Source organism: Rhinolophus ferrumequinum, chromosome 8, assembly GCF_004115265.2.
Source record: "Rhinolophus ferrumequinum isolate MPI-CBG mRhiFer1 chromosome 8, mRhiFer1_v1.p, whole genome shotgun sequence".
Classification (NCBI taxonomy): Eukaryota; Metazoa; Chordata; class Mammalia; order Chiroptera; family Rhinolophidae; genus Rhinolophus; species Rhinolophus ferrumequinum.
Genome location: NC_046291.1, coordinates 50,236,493 through 50,256,548, shown reverse-complemented (window position 1 = coordinate 50,256,548; position 20,056 = coordinate 50,236,493).

Below are 20,056 nucleotides of genomic sequence, written 5' to 3'. Positions count from 1 at the left end.
AAATGTCCCACATAATGCATTCTCCCTTTCTTCCTTCGTAATATGTATCCTTATAATGTATCCTTGTAATAAATCATTCCGCCATTATTAAAATAGCAACCAAAAGAGTTCTAATATGTCACTTTCTTATAAATTACTAGAAGTCAAATTAATATTACACAAGAGATACACGTTTTTAAGACCTTTGATCCCTACTGCCACATCAGCCTTCAGAAACATTGCACCAATTTAGTCTCATCAATAGTGTATGACAGTAACCATTTCCCAGGCTCTGCACAACACTGTGTTTTTAAAATTAATTCATTACACGTAAGTTTATTGAGTGCCTACTACATGCCTGGCTATGTACTAAGGGCTGTGGATAAAGCCCCACCCTCATGGAGCTTGAAATTTAGGTATGGAGAGACAGACCATTAACAAAATAAGTGAGCGAGTTGTACTGTGCACCAGAAGGTGGTTAAGTACTACAGAAACACACAAAAAAGGGAGGGGAGCAGGTAGTGTGTGTGTGTGTGTGTGTGTCGGGGGCACCCATTTAAGTACGATGGTTCTAACCTCACGCAGATGGTGACTTTTCACCTTGAAGGACATAAAGGAACAACACATGAGAATATCGGGGAAGAGTATTTTTGGCAGAGGGAAGAGCAAGTTCTGGAGGCTGGATCACACCTGGTGTGTTCAAACAACAGCAGCCAGTCCAGAGGCTGGAGTGGAGCGGGTAAGGGGGAGAATGGGAGGAGATGCGGTTAGTGAGGTAACGGGACCTGGGGATTGTGCTTTCTCTAGACCAGATGGAGAGCCACTGGAGGGATTGAAATAGAAGAGTGACATGTTCCAATGTGTTCAAAAGGCGCCCTCTGGCGGCTCTATAGTGAAGGCAAAATTAGTAATGAAAACCAGTTAGCAGACTGTCCATGGGCTCGACCAAAAATGTATTTCATTGTTATTTATTTTGCACTTGAACATTTTATATATAAATTGGTTACTTGTATTTCTTCTATTGGAAATGGCGTATTTTAAGATCTTTGCTGATGTTCTATTAGTATATTTATCTTTTGTTATGGATTTTCAATGAATTAAGAATGTAGCTAGCTCTTTGTCATATATGTGTAATTCTCTCTTTCCAGTTGTTCTTTGAATTTAATCTTGTCTGATTTTTTTTGGATAGAGAAATTTTTAATCTTTATGAGGACTTAAAAAAAACTCTTTTACTTTGGGGGATCTTCTTGTGATACCATACTTAGGAAATATTTTGCCAAGATTATTGCTTCCGTCTAGGCTTTATTTGCAAGCAATAGAAGCTGGCTTAATTAAAGGAAAATTATTATAATACTTGGGATTTAAACTGGAACCTAGAGGTAGAAGATTTAACCAGGCCATGAGATTCTAGAACTAGGACCTTAACTGGAACCAAAGCATCTTTCCCACTTCTCTGAGCTTACCTGCTCTCTCCTCTCTGTTTCTTTCTAAGCATCTGCTTCATTCTTCTCTCTTCTTTTCTGACAAATGGTTTACCCATACTGTGGTCACTCCAGTTCCAGCACCCCTGACAAGTGAACTAGCATCTCTGTGCCCCAATTGCAACTCCTGGAAAAGAGAAACTAATTCATACAATCCGTTTTAGGAGATTAGCCTATATCCCCCTCCCCTCAAACACCCAGCACCACCATCCTCACCCTCATGACAAATAAGCTGTGTCCAGGGAGTTTTGGAGTCATCACTGTAAGGGTCTCATCTTGAGGGGACATGTGAAGAAAGAGTAGTTCTCAAAGGGAATAGGGGATATGCACTGAGCATATAACATAAAAGATGTATAGTCCACATTCATCTATATTTTATACGAATACTTTTATGGTTTAAAATGTTTCATACATCTGAAATCACTTTTTGCATAAGATATACTACAGAACTATCACTGTATTTTATATTTTATTACAAAAGGTTCGCCACTTGTCCCCAAATTTAATAGAAAAAAAATCGAACTTGTGCCAAAATTGCTATTGAAATGAACCAGATGTCTTATATAACAGTTTGCTTAAAGTACTTGGATGACTATTGCTATTTAAATAATGTTTATCTGAATCTTGGAAATTCCTCTTGGCTATATGTTTTGTTGTTATTGTTGTTCCTTACCAGTTATCAAAGCAGGCCAAAGGATAGAAGCAGACAACATGATTACTCTACCTAACGGTTCATCGACACGAGGAAGATGGGAGCCACCACCAGCCCACATGTTCAAGGAATCCTTGTCCAGACCTTTGGTGGAGGAACAGCTGAAGTCAGAAAGGCACAATCAGTTACGTGAGTGCCACATCTTTCCCATCCCTTTTTCCCACGGGAAAGGTGTGTCTCTAGATTGGATAAATCACAAAGATTATTGAAGAAACAAAAACCTGCCAAACAAATAAAAAATCTAGCAAAAAAAAAAATCTGGCTAGATTCCTGTTAATGTTTATATTGAGAAGGCTTTTCATTTGCCCCACGAGAGAATTTAAAATTCATTAATTCTATCATGATTTTTTTTTAAACCAGCCAAATACCTGTAGGCAAATTATTTCTTTGATTTTCGATTTTTTCACTTGCTAAATGTCACTATTGAACTAGATGATTTCTAATGTTCCTACAAACATACACATTCTGATGTACTGATTTACTAGTTTCCTGTGTAGAAATGAGTTGGGCTGCATGAAACCATTCACTGCATGCTCTGTCTTTCCCCTGAGGCATTTCACATCCACTAGAGCCAACACCTCCAAAGATAACAGACCAAAGACACATTAAGAAATTATTGCACATTTAATAATTTCTCCAATAGTGGCGACTGCAGAGAAGGCAGATTATCATCTCTTTTCCAAACCTTTAGTGGGGACTTTGTAGAAAACACTTTAAACAGCTTTTTTGAGGTGTAATGGACATCTGACAAGCTGTAATACTTAAAATGTGCACTTTGAGGCAATTAGACATGGATGTACCTAGGAAACCACCACTACATTCAAGATAACAAACATGTCCATCACCCTCAAGAGTTTTCTTGTTCTCCTTTGTAATTTCTTCCTCTGGCTGCGCCCCCTGGAAAACCAGTGATTTCCTTTCTGTCACTATAGACTAGTTGGCATTTTCCAGAATTATATATAAATTGAATCATATACTGTATTAACTTTTTTGACTGGCTTTTTTCATTCAACATAAGTAGTTTAGATCCTTCCATGTCACTGTGTGCATCAATAGTTCACTCCCTTTTGTCACTGAGGAGCATTTCACTGTGTGGAGATGACCAGTTTATCCGTTCATCTTTTGCTGAGCTTTTGGGTTGTTTCCAGTTTGGGGCTATTATGAACAAAGTGCTATGAACATTTGTGTACACCTCTTAATATACACACTTGCTTCCATTTCTCGTAGGTAAATATTTAGGGGTAGAATGGTAGGGTCACATGATAAATGCATTTTTAACTTTTTAAGAAATGGCCAAACTGGTTTTGCAAAGTGGCCGTGTAATTTGACACTCCCACCAATAGTGTAGGAGAACTATTTCTCCACATTCTCCCCAACCCTTGGTGTGGTCGGTCTTTTTAATTTTAGCAGTTCTAATAGGTGTGCAGAGGTAGCTCAAAGTCTTGGGGAAAGAGACATCACGGGAGGAAAGAAGGCTGGTACCGATTCATCCCAGGGAAGATGCTTGCCAGTTAATCTCCTGCTCCTTGGATGCCTCAAACTGGTAAGCCTGGTTCTTCAGCTGATTTTATGATTTTACAAGCCATCCCCTGCCTTCTAACACATTTCCTTCATCTATGAGGTAGCCCGAATAGGCCTCTCTTGCTTTCAACCAAAGACCTCCATCTCCTGTAAGTGGTTCTGCTGTACCTCTGCCTGGCGGGCTTTCCCTCATCTTCCATTGGTAACAAATCCCACCCCGCTCACCACAGCATCTTTGCCTCTAGATCCTATTGCTTCCAAACCAAGATCTCCCCCTCTTATACTTTGGATAGCCGAGCCAATAAATCCCCCTTTGTGGCTTAATCTAGTTTGAGCCAGGTTTCTGTCACTTAAGACTGAAATCACCCTCCCCCAAGCCTTCCCGTTTGTCCTGTACATGTGCCCCCAGCGCCAAGCATAAGGCCTGGGGATCAGCAAGTGCTGAGTAAATAAATAGCCTATGACACTCTTAAAATCAAAGGCATTTTTAGAAATCTGTAGATGACAGAAAACTAGAAAGGTTGCTTCGAGAGGCACAGTGGTTAGGACACACCTCTTCTGAAGCCAAACTGCCTGCATGTGAATCCTAGCTCTGCCATTCACCAGCTTTGTGATCTCGGGCAAGTCATTTGTGTCTCTGTGTCTGTTTCTTCAACCCTAAAATGTGGATGATAATGAGGACCTACCTCGTAAAGTTGTCATGAGGATTAAGTTAGTTAATTTATACAAAGAACTTAATGCCTGATACATGGAAGTGTTTTATCATTTTGATTTTGTCTTGTTTTGATGCTGACAATTTTTTGGATGCTAGAGTCAAGAGTGAAACGGACTTTGATGTACTACTATCAAGGAATGATCTGCTAAAACCTCAGTTGTGGGATTTTAGATGAAATGCTTCCTCTCCCTGAAAATCAGTTTTTTACTATTTCACCAGGAGCATATAAAGTCCCACGCTCTGGCTCAAATAATTGAACATAAGGCGGTTTAACAGAAGCTCATGTAATAAAGACCCTGAGCTGACCACAAGTTCATTTTGAGTTAGGAGAATGGCAAGGGTGTCATAAAACGTTCGAAGATTAGACTGCGTTTGGGGGCGTGGCATAAGGCCTTGTTCCTTACCCACGAGAGCTGTCTGGAGATGAAGAGGGCTGCCTTGCAAAGCTGCAAGCCCCTGACCGCAAGAGGAGTCAGGTAAGCAAGCGCTTAGGCACACATTAGCAAAGAACGCTCCAAGTGGGAGGGATGGATCATACATGGCTGCTCTGTTTCATTTTACATTCTAAAAATGCATGACTATTTCTTTTGAAGGCTTTGGTGTTTTTAGATTTAAAGGAGGTGAACCAAACACTAGACCAATGAATTGCAACTTTTGAAAAGTATCAGAAGCTGCATATGTTGGCTGCCTTTTGCCCTAAAGGCCCAATGAAAGTGTATAGAGCCGTTGTTGCCTCCCCAGGCAGATTGCCCCTAACTGGTCCTGTCTTCAGGATGGTGCCCACGTGGTTAGTGTCAAGTCTACTTTCACTATGGCTATTACTTGTGGCCACAGCCTCGGAAGGACCCAGAAGAAGCACTGGTCCTGCCCAGGTGTGATGTTCAGAGGAAACCTTGTGAATCCATCTAATTGCAGTGTGTTTTTCATTCTGGTCACTTCCCTCTCAGTCCTGGAGGCACAGAAGACTGAGCTGATGGTGCAAATCCTGTCTACAAGTGCATTTCTTTCTAAAGAAAGAGTTGCCAGAATGTTTGCTCACAGAATAACCACACTAAGTAAACACAAAAAAATTAAATGAATCTGGGACCAGAATTACTCTGTTTACCCACAGTGAAAGTGGTTTAATTTTTCTTTGGAAAAAAAAAAGACCCATCCTTCTGTTTTCAAACACTGCTCCACCTTCATGCTGCTTTAAAAAAAGAATGTGTATGTGTGTATAATATATATATATATGATATATATCATGATAGTATATTAAAAGACTATTATTTAAAAACCTATTTCTTGTACACTGTAGATTCAAATTACAGTGAAAAACAACCCACGGACATTTTGATATATATATGTTTGTAGGAAGAAAAGTAAATATTTTGTAATACAGAAATTCTTAATTAAATACAGCTATCTATCCAAATAGAGGCAGCAAGAGAGGTTAGTGAATCATTTAAACTCCTCGGACATCTATTGATGCTTTCCCTGGAAAAATTTTGTTTTGTTTTGAGGTTTGCTCTTTCTAATTATAAAAGCAACATATAATCATTGTAAAATAATCTGGAATATATGGAAAGTTATGAAAAACTTTCTAGGTTCAGAAAATGAATATAAAAACAAAAATTCATATTCCAGGTGGTTAGTTTTACATTTATTAAATGTGCTTGAGTTGCTTTTACTCACAACACTTCTGACATCAAATGTGTTGGGGTTTTATTCCACACCAATCAATTCTCCAGACACCAACTGGGTATCCTACAATTCAATTCTGACCCTAACCATTCGGAGTGAGAGCAGACCCCACAGGACTGCTCAGTCGGAAGTCCCAGGTTGTCACCTGTACTTCTGACCAACCAAAGGGCTATAAATCAGGGGTTCCCATGACTTCCTCCTCAGATTCCATATTTGGTAGAATGGCTCACAGAATTCAGAAAAGCACCTTACTTACTATTACTTGTTTATTACAAAAGAGACAACTCAGGAACAAATAGAAGAGAGGCATGGAGAAAGGTATATGAGAAGGGGCAAAGAGCTTCCATGCCCTCTCTGGGCGTGCCACCATCCCAGCACCAAAATGTGTTCACCACCCTGGAGGCTCTCCCAACCTTGTGGTTTAGGGTTTTTATGGAAGTTTAGTTACAGAGGCACGATTGACGAAACCATTGGTCATTGGTGATTGAACTCAACCTACAGCCCTTCTCCCCTCCCCAGAGGTCAGGGGTGAGGGGATTGGCGAAGCTGAAAGTTCGAACCCTCTAAGTATGCTTGGTCAACCAGCTCCTATCCTGAAGCTCTTTAGGGGCCCCCAGGTACCAGTCATCTCCCGAGCATACAAACGGCACTTATCACTCTTCAGAGATTCCAAGGGTCTTAGGAGCTACGTGTCAGAAACTGGGGACAAAGACCAAACATATATTTCTTATTTTGCCACAGTGTTCCTTTAAAAAGTATTTAAAATGCCCTAACCAGAGGTGCTAACTGGTGTTAAAAAGAAACAACAGGCCCCCAAATGGAGTCACTTGTGTTAAGTCCCATGTCGGCAAACCAAGACCTAATACCTAACTTAATTGCGGTTTCAGCCTCTCCCAGGAATGTAACCCTTAACCGGTCAATTTGAAATCACCTGGTCAGCACTAGTGAGGTACTCCCCAACAGGGCCCCATCAGTTCCTCACAGGTAGGTTACCTAAGCCTGAAACAATCTACTCTTTGCTAAGAAACTTCCTGTTTCCACCCCCTTTCTGCCTTTAAAAACCTTCCCTTTTCTGTAGCTCTTGGGAACTTCTTTCTATTTTGCTAGATGGGATGCTGCCTGATTCATGAATCATTGAATAAAGCCAAATTGATCTTTAAATGTACTCAGCTGATTTTTTTTTTTTTTTTTTTACTCTGGTTAATCTCCTTTTGAGGATCTCAGAGCAATTTACCAATACTCCTTCTCTGAGTGTAAAAATAGTAGTCTTTTAGTCTTTAAAAGTATACGGATTCTTTTCGGCTCTTTGAGTAGTCAGCACTGATTAATTCACTGGTAAGTAGTCTCCAAGAGGCCATATACTGATCCAATCTATGCTTGTAACTTTGTTGACCCCTTGATGGAAACAGAGACTGATCAAAGGGTCCTGGGCCAGACAACAGAAGGCCAGAATTTAAAGACCATCAGCCAAATACCTGGCTATTCCGTATTAATTACAATTGTTCTGTTAATGGGCTTTCCTTCTTTGATTGGCTATAAATACCAGGCAGCTTACCTAACACTTACCGGCAATCCTTGAGGGTTCTCTCAGTGTGGCCCCTGAGGAGCAGCAGAAACATCACCTGGGAACTTGTTAGAAATGCAGATCCTCAGCCTACCTCAGACCTACCAAGTCAGAAACTCTGGCGGGGCCCAACAGCATGTTTTAACAAGCCCTCCAGATGATTCTGATGCTCACTGGTGTTTGAGAACCACTGCCTTACATGTCCCCCACCCTCACTGAGGGGACTGGATATAACGACTCACACTCTCAGCTCTAATCACATGTATATCTGGATCTGGGTGGTGTTTACACGGGTCCATAAATCCATACAAACTCTTCAAGCTCTATGCTTAAGATTTGTGCAGTTTACTAAATTTAATTCAACCTAGATTTTAAAAAACCATAGCCAAATTATATTTCTAAGAAAGCTGGTCGGGGCTGGCTTGCCCCTAAGAATGAGGGTGGTCAGACCCAGGGAGCGTGGCCACAGTGTCAGTGTTCTCTAACCAGTGATCCATAAACTGCTCTGATGGGCCATTATCTCAGTACTGACAGACAAGGAGCCCTGTCTCCAGCAACCGCAATGGGATTTATGGACGTCATTGAACAGTGAGTTAGTCCTCAAGCAACAGCCTCAACTTGTTCAACATCATCCTGAGTATGTCTCTGAGATGTGAAAACACAGTGAGCCCTAACGTGACGCCAGGCAGCAGGTGGGAGGAAGTACTGGTCCATTCAGGCTGGAGAAGGGAAGCAGGAGAAATCTGGGAAGCAGTGATAAAACTCAGCAGATCTGGGCTATACATACAAGTCTTGGGCCAGAGAGGAGCCATGGCCAAAAAGCCACAAGTCTCACAAGCAACGAGAACATACCTGCTGAGCCAACCTGCCTGGTCCTGGCCGTAAGGGTGAGGTGCAGACCCCCCTGAGAGTCCCGTGTCAACTCTATACCCAGTCTCAGAACCACAGAAATCCTCTGCCTCTGCCCTGAAGTGCCTTGTGAAATGAAAAAAACACTCACCCAGCTTCCAGTCTTCCATCCTGACGTACCAAGAACTGCCCACTTTAGCTAAGCCCTTGCACCGTGAAGGCTCAGAGAGGGAGAAACTGAAGGAAAACTGCACCAGCAGGTGGACCCAGAGTCCGCAGTCTGCTGTGCTCATGCGCGCAGCGCCCGCCTGCTCCGAGGCCGCCCCACGCTCTCAGAGCTGCTTCCGAGTCCGGGAACCTCTCCTTCTGTCAAAGGTGACTTTTTTCATTCAAGCACAGGCTTCCCCTGCTCGCGGAAAGTCGAGCATTCCTTTGAAACTTTTCATAAGGCGAAATGGTGTAAAGCGAAGAAGCAATGACCATTAATTTATATGAAAAAAATTATGAGTATTCCCAGACCCCCAAAATAACATACCAAATCATACCAAATAACACATAACACCTAAAATAACACTAACATACAGTCAAAACAGTGCCTCACTGCCCGGGATGCATGCTGCCTCTATAAGGCTTGCTGCAAAACAAACTTTATTTTTGCCTTTCTCTTTTTTCGTAAAAATGAAAATCTTCTCCGTTAGAGAAAACAGGTACCAACATAGGTCTTTCATAAAAGCGAAGTGACATAACCCAAACCTTTGAAAGGCAGGGGATACCTGTACAAGGTATTTTTCAGTCCACCGTTGCCCAGTTGAAATGGAAATAAATTTTAAATTATTCCTACCTAAACCAATGAAGTTTCCCTTCGTTTCCCAGACGATTTTTTGAAAAATTTATTGGGGTGACAATTGTTAGTAAAATTACATAGATTTCAGGTGTACAATTCTGTATCACATCATCTATAAATCCCATTGTGTGTTCACCACCCAGAGTCAGTTCTCCTTCCATCACCATATATTTGATCCCAGACGATTTTAAGCTGGGAAGCAGGCCTTAGCCTTCCAGGTTCCATCCACTTCCTTCCCAGTTTTGTTTCTGATGCTTTGATTGTACTGGTCTCACTACGGTGGATGCTTGTTGGTTCCCTTGGCTACCCAGCATCTATACGTTATTTCCATGTTGGGTGAGTCTTCCATTGCATATGTCTTGGTGGGCAAAGACCTCCCACTACACAACCTGAGTCGGATAGGTAACCCCTCTCTCCATCCCTGGAGAGCTAGCATGAGCAGCTGGGGACCCGAGCCCAGCCAATCAGGTGCTGCCACCTGTGACTTTAACTTTTGAGCAATAATGCAAAGATGAAGGGACCATTGAGAAATTATTCACTGGGATAACAGTGCAGTCTAAGTGTCCAAGGGTAGCAGAACTAGTGGCAGCTTCCCATTGTCTTCCAGTGTGACCTTGTTAGCTAACAACCCAAGGCTAGTTTCTATTCTTGGTTTCCTGTCACCAGTGTAGTGCTTGATGTCCACTTTCCCCTTCGGTGAGACTTGAGCTCCTTTCCCCAGATCCCAGGGACACCAGTGTACTGCAACCTCACTGTGGGTTGCTGATCCTGGTTGTACAGGAGCGGCTTTCCTGGGGATTCCCGCACACCCTCTGCTCGTCTGCTGAGAGCCAGCGTTCAGCTTATTTTTTGGTAGCTGTCAGGTTGCTTGGTTATAAACTACATTTAAAAGTTCAGCAAGTTGATGTGACTGGTCACACCAAGGAGCGGAGCAGGAAAAACAATGACACTCCAGAGGACATGTGATATGGGGGACGTTTCCATGACCTGACAGTGCCATGCCTGGACTCTTATCTCACTTTCTTAAATTCCTCTCTCTTAAGCAGCAGTCTCTAAGTTTACAAGGTTTCTTTGGCATGAACATTCCATCTTTTAGGAGATTTTCCCACCTCCATCCTCTTCTTCCCAAATGACAATTTGGCTCAGAGGGAACCTCAAATTACATAACAGTAATAAGGAAGGATGGCCCAGTCCCCAAGCTGTCATCTTGTCTTTGCTGGTATCCCCTGAGGTCTTGTCTCTCTTGCGGACTAGAAGCTACCTGTCCCTGTGATCACTGTACATGGTAAGTCTTGCTATGCTGATGTTGGTAAGTCTTGCCTTCAGGTTCTCGGAATCACCACTGTCCTGACCCTCCAACTCTCTGGCTCCCAAGTCTCTCAGCACTCTGGTGCTCCTCCCTTGGAGTCCAGACTTCTTAGCTGCGTTTCCTGTCCCATTCTGGACGGACTAGGCCTCTGTGAAGCTGCCGTGGGCCACATCCATCTAAACAGCTCTCTCATCCACTGCTAATCCATTTCCTGGGTGTCATGTTTTTCTGGCACCATTCCCAACATAGGGCATCTCTAGGAGGCTTGCTTTGCCATGTACTGGAAAGCAGGAAACAAGCCATTGGTTTTGAGTTTTTTGGAACCTCTCTGCTGGTCGTCCTCACTCCCTTACATCAGAATGTTGACCCCATATTGGGGGTCAAGGAACAGGCCTCCACATGTGTTGAGGACGCTTTCCCTCAAATCTCTCCAAACTCCTTCCCACCCCTGGAAGCATGACCTCTATGTCACATTCTGCAATTTCTCTTCTCCGTCGTTCTTAGTACACTCTGATTAATTTTCCAAGCTTAATTCTTAGTGTTAGGAGGCATAGCAAGAAACTGTATCTTACTCAAGTGCTTAGTTCTTGCTGTAGAAAAACCAGGCCTCTCATTACTATTTTTTCCACCATAGGCTTTAAAATGTCTGTTTTGAGCTATAACTTCTTTGTTCTAGACTGTCTCCGTGGTTCCTCTGCAGGTCATGTACCTAGAAAACTATTACTGTTTGATGGTTAGGGTGAGAGGGGCAGGATAAAGAAATAAAAATTGCATAATTTAATGTTAAAATATTACCCCATTACAGAATCCTAGCTCTTGTTACTTCCTGCGTGCCCGTGGGAAAATTATCGGCTCAGAGCCTCAATATTTTAATTTACAAAACAGAAAAAATAAATAGAACCCGATTCATGAGTTTGTGAAGATTAAATGATATAATTCATCTAAAGTTCAGTGTAAATTGTAGCCCACAGTTCTTGCTTTGTAGACACACAGTTACAATCTGTTAGGGGACACTCCATAAAGAAAGAAGTACTCAGTGATATGTGGTGCAACAGGATTTTATCTGCCCAGCTTTTTATAGATATAGCCAACAAAACTATGTCAGCCCTTGAATATTTTAATATTAAACTACCGTTACCTGGTCAAATAAACTGACAGTGAATTGACTCCACATTTTCTACAAGACACTTTTCTCTTCACTTTCAAGATATTTTCCACTACCACTAGGTGGTGTTTTGTTCAATTAATTCAAAAGTAAAATTTTCTTTTGACTCCTATTTCAGAAGGAAATGTACTGAAGAGTAAACATGTTACCGGTTGTATTTCAGTCTTAATATTTACTTTCCAACTAATTCCAATTTTCTAGACTAGCTACGGTAAAAATGAAAACTTGGCTTTTCTCAACTGTTACACGCTGTTCTTTTTGTATTAAATGAAATGGAAATGAGTAGATCTTCCCCTTAAAATGACCTCGGGAACAGAATGATGCAGGAGGCAAGCCCTAATATAAGAGAGAATTATAGATGTTTGCCTGATTGGGAAATCACTTTGCATTTACAATTCTTGTACCTTTCTTTTGAAATAAAAATTTCATATTAAAAAAAATTCCCTTTTAAACTACAGATACTTACTAGCCTTTTTAATTCCTACTTAATAATGCATACCACTCCTATCCTAGACATATTGTCTTTTAAAAATGTATTACTAAAAACACTTTGTTAAAAAACAAAATTACGGATCACTTATGAAAGTACTCCCGGTAAATAGTGCAACTATTTGCCATTTTCCTCTTAGTAGAAATGGTAAAATAGGCTTTTCTGTATCAACCCAAAGCCTTCCTTTCCCTTCGTGTGCAACCTAGGCGTGAACCCTAATTGTGCTACTTACCAGGTCTAGGACCTTGGGAAGGCCCTTTACCATTCTGAACCTGGGCTTTCTCATCTGTGATACCAGTATCTGCCTCCCAGGGCTGTTATGAACAGATTTTTTTTTTTAATGTAAAGTTGCTGGTACAGAATGCTTGGGGGAAAAATGCAGATACTAAGTTTAAGTGCATTCTTTCAGATTCACTGACATTTCTTCTTGAAACTACATAACATACAGGAGTTGTGCAGCATGTCTTCCCTCCCCTACGCCAGGGCCAAGGTTCACCCATTTTCATCCTGTTTTCTGCTCTGGGGGGTTGACTTGGATGGAGTGCATGAGCAGATTTCTTTGTCCTCTGGCTTCTGGTTGAGTTTGGCCAGTGGACAGGAGATTGGAGAGAGTGTGGAGAAAGAGGTTGGGATTTATTCATCCAGGGCCCTTCCTGTGGGGGTCCTCCTGGGCTGGCTGCCGATCTCAACTGAATGTCGCAGGATCTGAAGGGCAGCCCTCTCCACACAGCTCTCTCTCTGACTAACGGTCACTGGCCACCTCAGCCTGCTGCCGCTGTGCTCTGGCTGTGCGCTCTCCCTGCACCAGCTTTGCCCCGTCACCCGCAGTGCAAGTTGAGACCAGGTGGGAACATCAGAAAAGACAGACCTTTCTGATGGTCCAGAGAAAAAGTACCATACAGGACACACGCACAGAAAAGCACAGAGCAGCACCATCAACCTTAGCCTAACCTGGGGCCCCTCCCTCACTCTCAGCACACCTCAGCCAAGAGTACCTCACCCCGGGCAGCTCCATGCCCAGAACGCCAGCCTCCCATTTGCTGGAACACTTCTCCCTCCAGCCTTGTCTCTGCCAAAGGAGCTGTTCCCAGAATGACTGACAATGGGAATATTCATTCCTTCACAGGAAAACCAATTCTCCTCACAGAGGCTTCATAGACTCAAATGGATAATCACCCAATAATGTGCATACAATGTCTCAAATTCTGGGTTAGTCTGTCTAATATCAGAGTAGTTTGGAACATCAAATTGAATTGAAATTGGGTTGTATAACAAGCTACGTCCAATTTCTTTTCAATTTCTCTTCACGAATTAAAAATTCTTGGGCCCAGCTTATACACGGTTTGCTTTGTTCCAATGTATTTTGGGATGTGCTGTTCAGAACGAGAAGGCTTATTTATATTTTTGATAGATTTTTACCATTTTAACATAAGTATTTTTGTTTCATTTAATACTGTAGACTTTGAATGCCAGTTTGCCTGATATTAATATTGCCTGATCTCTAATTTTATTAGTTTGCATTTCCCAGGATATCATTTTTCATCTTTATTTTCAACCTTTCTTTTTGCTTTAATGTACCTTTTGTACAGAGAATATAGTTAAATGGTGATTTTTTTTTCACCCAAAGATGTGTTTATGTTCTATTGTTGTTACCCTCAATTTCATGATGTCCACTTTATTTTTTTCTTTCTTCTTTAGTTTTAACAAGCCTATTTAAGTCTATGTTTCTTCATCAATGTCTGGTGACTCCATGATTTCAGGAACCTAGGCCTTTTGAATCTTATTACTCCACCATCTGAGGTGTTAACGTCATCTGCCTGGCATTGTGGCTCATCTCCATGTGGACACTGCAGCCCCAGGAAAGGGAAAAGGGGAGGGATGACCCAGCAACCGCACGTGTGATTTCCATTCATTCAGTGAGCGGGGACTTCATCACCTGCCTGCCCCAGTGAAAAGGGAGTCTGGGAAAGCAGTTGGTTATTGAGCTGTTCTCTCTCAGATGTATTCCCACCCTTCTAAACTCTGGTTTTCGATGCTGAGATGGAGGCTCTGCAAGTTACATTTCTCCTTTGTCAGCTGATTTGTGATAAGTTCCACCAGGGAGAGGCAGTGGAGGGACACTGGAGAAGAGAATTGCTTCCTCCTCATTTGCTGGTTATACCTTTCATGTCACCCCGAGAATGGTCCTGCAGCCCATCAGCATCAACTGGTCTCACCCTGGCTTCTTTTAACACCCCCAGAACCAACCACATCCCTCTCTCCTCAGGGGTCTGAGTCAGCTCTGGGGAACCTGTCCCTGAGCCTTACCTGCTATCACTTCAGTCTCTTCTCTTTGTTCCCACAGCCCTGGGAGTTGGAGCTGCTTCCGGAAGTTATTACCTCTGTTTTACCTCAATGTTCACTTTGACGTCAGTCTTCCAATATCTATTGAGCTAATTCCTGTATTAAATTCTGTTTAAATGCCAAGTATAGTTTCAGTTGTCCTGAATGGACCCTGCCTGACTGATACATTAGTCTGTAGCTGTAGCCAAGTGCCACTAAAAATTCTATTGCTGTTTAAGAAGGAGAGAAAGGATATTGGGGACGACTACCAGTCTTCAGAACAAAATAAGAATCTCAGTACAATTTCATTCTTCCCTTTACCCCACCATACCTTTCAGGATTGGTTGAAACTCTCTTAAGCTTTTGTTCCCGTTCATTAATTTTTGTACTTTATGCCCACAGCATTTTAAGACTTCCTTAAACAGTTCTACTTAAACTCACAACTATAGCATCAGTAATTTTTTGGACATAACTATATATTTTACTGGTTTTATTTTTCACAACTCTTTCTAGTATATCAGATCTTCCTGTTTCAGAAGTTATGTATTCTGATTCTTTTTCCTTCCCTGGGTAATGTTTGAAAGAGGGTATGTGTGTATATTTAGGGAGGAGGCATACATTCTGGGTTCCTGGGTGTTCAAAAATGGGTCTTATAGTGAATGAGTGTACAAGTCACTAGTGCAATGTGCTATAGAATGAAATTATGTTATTGAGAAAAACTTACAAATAGAAGTAGCACAGAGTACCAGTGCCCTGAGCTCTCATGATCCCACAGCAGGGTGATCTGGGGGTGGCATAACTGGAATGCTTGCACATGAACTGGTTCCCAGCAGGGGAGGCCCCAAAGTGCCTTTATATTTACAGGAAGATGGAAGGGGGTGAGGAACCTTCATGGATATTTCCTGATAGTGGGATTTCCTGATAAAGAGACTCAGAGCTCGGTCTCTGGTATGAACCTGGTTTTCTGCTAAGCTTAGATCTGCTGAATCACAGGCTTCTTACTAACCTGCTGAAAGAGGTGAGGGAATGAAACTCTAGGATCATTTAGATGTTTATCTCCGCAGTAATATTTGCTCTAATTATTTATATATATATTAATGTTATATATATATATATATATATATATATATATATATATATATATATATATATATAGAGAGATAGAGAGAGAGAGAGAGAGAGAGAGAGAGAGAGAGAGACAGTTTGGCTGGGAGTGGAGTTCTAGTCAGAACTCTGTAAAAATTACTCTTAGGTGTTGGCTGGGGTTTCTTGTGTCCTTCAAACTAGATGAGATCACTTTGAACCCTGATTTCACATCTTGCTTGCACATGTCCAGAGCACTTCCCAAGAGTTCGTCAAATTCCTCGAGAATTTGTGTAGTGCAGTGGCGAAGTGTACAAGCTCAAGAGCCAAACTTCCTGTGTTCAGATTCCGATTCTGTTGATTGTATACCTATGTGACCTTGGTTCCTTGAACTTTCATTGCCTGCTCTGTAAAACAGGAAGATAATACACCCACTGTGCTACACAAATTCTTTCCACATCTTTCCACTTCTTCACTTCTGGTCCCCTTGTGCCTGGGTCAAGCTATGTGACTTGTTTTTGGTTGTAAGTGAAATGACATTTGTGATCTCTGGAATTGCAGGTGTGAGACCCCCAAGAGTTCTCTCTTTTCTCCCCACTTTGGCATGCTGACAAGCAATAAGACAAGAATTGGCCTGCTTGCACACAAAAATGAAAGGGGGAATAAAGAACATCTTCAAATGGAGGCCTTGTAGAGAGGCCTGACCATAACATTTCTGAGGTGTGGGTTGCTATGGACCTCCATCTGTCCTTTCCTGGAGGGAAGTCTCTATTGGAGTTATCCTGTCCTTGATTTGCTATGGTATATTGGAAGCGCTGGGGGTCCAAGGGAAGGTAACATGTCCGTTAGTTCATGCGTTGTTAGGTCACACAGAGCCACATCCCGATCTGATAGCGAGGTCTGTGCGTTAGTCTCCCCCCTCAGTCCTGGACTGTGAACAGGATGCAGTAACTTGGCGGGACGTTGCTTTTTCTTACTTTGGGTGGTGAGAGTATGTTCACTGTGGGAAGAAGAGTGTACTCAATATTTGGTGGCTAAAGGGTGGACTGTTGCTGAGATGAGCACTTTCCAAAAATTGTGTTGTGTCGTCATAGTGCTGAAATATTGCTGGGAAGACTCATAGTTACCCTGCCAGTAAGTGGAGCCCAGAAGCAGCCTCTCCCTTGTAGCCTTGACTCCTCTCACTTTCTGATTGTAAGGTTTCATAAAAGTCCACCACATTGGTCAGGTGAACTCCATAGGACATCCAACTTCAAATTTCTGCTGCAGGCTCTCTCTTTATTTATGGTCCTCTTCTTGCTTTATAGCTCAGCTATGTATTAAAATATCTCAGATATTACATATAGCATTTGGAGTTTACCTATTTGGAGGAGGTAGGGTTGTATTCCACATTAGCTCTATCTGCCATTCTAAAGTTTCCCCAAACAACAGCAAACTTCCAAAGAGAATTCCAAAATTCCAAAAAAAAAAAAAAAAAATAGTTGAATTAAATCATTGGGAAAGCAGAAGCATTAGTATTTTTTCCTTTAAAAATGTATTTATAACATCTTATCCTATGCGTCTTTTTAGATAGTTGTAATTAGAATACAGATCATGATTTTAAGGCTTGTATAATATTCGTTCAGTTCCCGTGCAACGTTTTTGTAGTGGATTTCTTAGTGCCTTCTGCTTGTTATTTATGACGTAGAACATATATATGATCTACTAATTTACAGTTAGATAGATCTGATCTTAAGATCTTAAACGTTTTTTGTTTTTTTAAAATTATTGACTATGGCTTTCCTTCTAAATAGAATTTTTCTAATAGACTTTTCATTTAGGAGGATATATGTTTTAAGTTTTGAGGTTCTATATACTTAAATGAGTTGCTTAAATTGGGTTCATTTTGGGTTGTCTTAGAGGAGTATGTTCCAGGACTGGCTTTTCACTTTGTGTCCACGTCCTGTACAGTGTCCTGCCCTTGGGTGTCAGTGGGGCCTGTGAATAGGATACCACGGGGTATTACTCCCGTGGTTATCTGACCTGTATGGCAGACATTCTACGCTGTGAAAAATGTCATTGGAGTTTTGCTAGGGATTGCATTGAATCTGTAGGTGGCTTTGGGTCATATGGATATTTTAACAATATTTTTCCAATCCATGAGCACAAAATATCTTTCCATTTGTGTCTTCTTTAATTTCTTTCTTCAGTGTCTTATAGTTTTCATAGTACAGGCCTTTCACCTCCTTGGTTAAGTTTATTCCTAGGTATTTTATTCTTTCTGATGCAACTGTAAATGGGATTTTCTTGATTTCTGTTTCGGATCATTTGTTATTAGCATATGGAACTGCAACAAATTTTTGTACAGTTGACTCTTGAACAACACAAGTTTGAACTGCATGGGTCCATTTATATGTGAATTTATTTCAATAAATATACAGTTGGCCCTCCATACCTGCAGATTCTACCAAATACAAATCAAAAACAGTATTTTCAATCTGGGGTTGATAATCCAGATACAGAGGGCTAGCTGTATGCACTGCTCTACAGCACTTTATATAAGGGACTTGAGCATAAGTGGATTTGGCTATCTGTGGGGAGTCCTGGAACCAATTTCCCACTGATACTAAGGGATGACTGTACATTAATTTTGTATCCTGCAACTTTACCGAATTCATTTATGTTCTAACAATTTTTTGGTGGAGTCTTGATGGTTTTCTATATATAATATCATGTCATCTGCAAAAAGTGAGTTTTACTTCTTTCTGATGCTTTTTTTTTTTTTTTTTTTTGTGCCTAATTGCTGTGGCTAGAACTTCTAATACCGTGTTTCTCCGAAAATAAGACCTAGCCGGACAATCAGCTCTAATGTGTCTTCTGGAGCAAAAATTAATATAAGACCTGGTCTTATTTTACTATAAGACTGGGAATATATAATATAATATGATATAGCATAACGTAATGTAATGTAATATAATATGGTACAATGATATAATAAATATAAATATAATAAATATAATATAGTATAATACCGGGTCTTATATTAATTTTTGCTCCAAAGGACGCATTAGAGCTGATGGTCCGGCTAGGTCTTATGTTTGGGGAAACACAGTAATATGTTGAATTAAAGTGGCAAGAGTGGGCATCCTTGTCTTGTTCCTGATCTTAGAGAAAAAACTTTCAGCTTTTCACCACTGAGTACATGTTAGCTGTGGCGCTTATTATGTTGAGGTATGTCCCCTCTATACCCTCTTTGTTGAATTTTTATCATAAATGGATGTTGAGTTTTGTCAAAAGCTTTTTCTGCATCTTTTGAGATGAGCATATGAATTTTATCCTTCATTTGGTTAATGTGGTATATCATATTGATTTGTAAATGTTGAAGGATACTTGCATCCCTCTAATAAATTCCACTTGATCATGATGTATGATTCTTTTAATGTATTGTTGAATTTGGTTTGCTAATATTTTGTTGAGGATTTTACATATGTTCAGCAGAAATATTGGAGTGCAATGGTCTTTTCTTGTAGTGTTCTTGTCTGGTTTTGGTATCAGGGTAATGCTGTCCTCATAAAATAAGTTTGAAAATGTTCCCTCCTCTGCTATGTTTTAGAAAACTTTGGAAAGGATTGGATTATTTCTGTAAATATTTAATAGAATTCATTAGTGAAGCTGCCTCGTCCTGCACTTTTGTTTGTTGAGATTTTGATTACTGATTCAATCTCCCTACTAGTAATTGGTATCTTCACATTTTTTATTTCTTCATGATTCAGGCTTGGTAGGTTGTGTGTTTCTGGGAATTTATCCGTCCCTTCTAGGTTATCAAATTTGTTCGCACGTAATTTTTCATGGTAGCCTGCATGATCCTTTGTATTTCTGTGGTAATAGCTGTAATGTCTCCTTTCATTTCTGGTTTTGAGTCCTTTTTTTCTCGGTGAGTCTAAATTTTTGCCAATTTTCTGTTTTAAAAGAACCAGCTTCTACTTTCATTTATGTTTTCTATTGTCTTTTTGGTCTCTATTTCATTTATTTCCACTTCTATCTTTATGTCTACTAATATTGAGATTCATGTATTCTTCTTTTTTTAGTTCCTTAAGGTGTAAATTTAGGTTTATTTCAAAATTTTCTTCTTTCTTGATGTAGACATTTATCGCTACAAACTTCTTCTTAGAACTGATTTTTGCTGCATCCCTTAAGTTTTGGTATGTTGTATTTCCATTTTCATTTGTCTCGAAGTATTTTTTGATTTTTCTTGTAATTTCTTTTTTGATCCATTGATGAGTAGCATGTTGTTAATCTTCACATATTTGTGAATTTTGGATGTTACATTTTCTAAAAATTCTCTATCAAGTTATTGCTA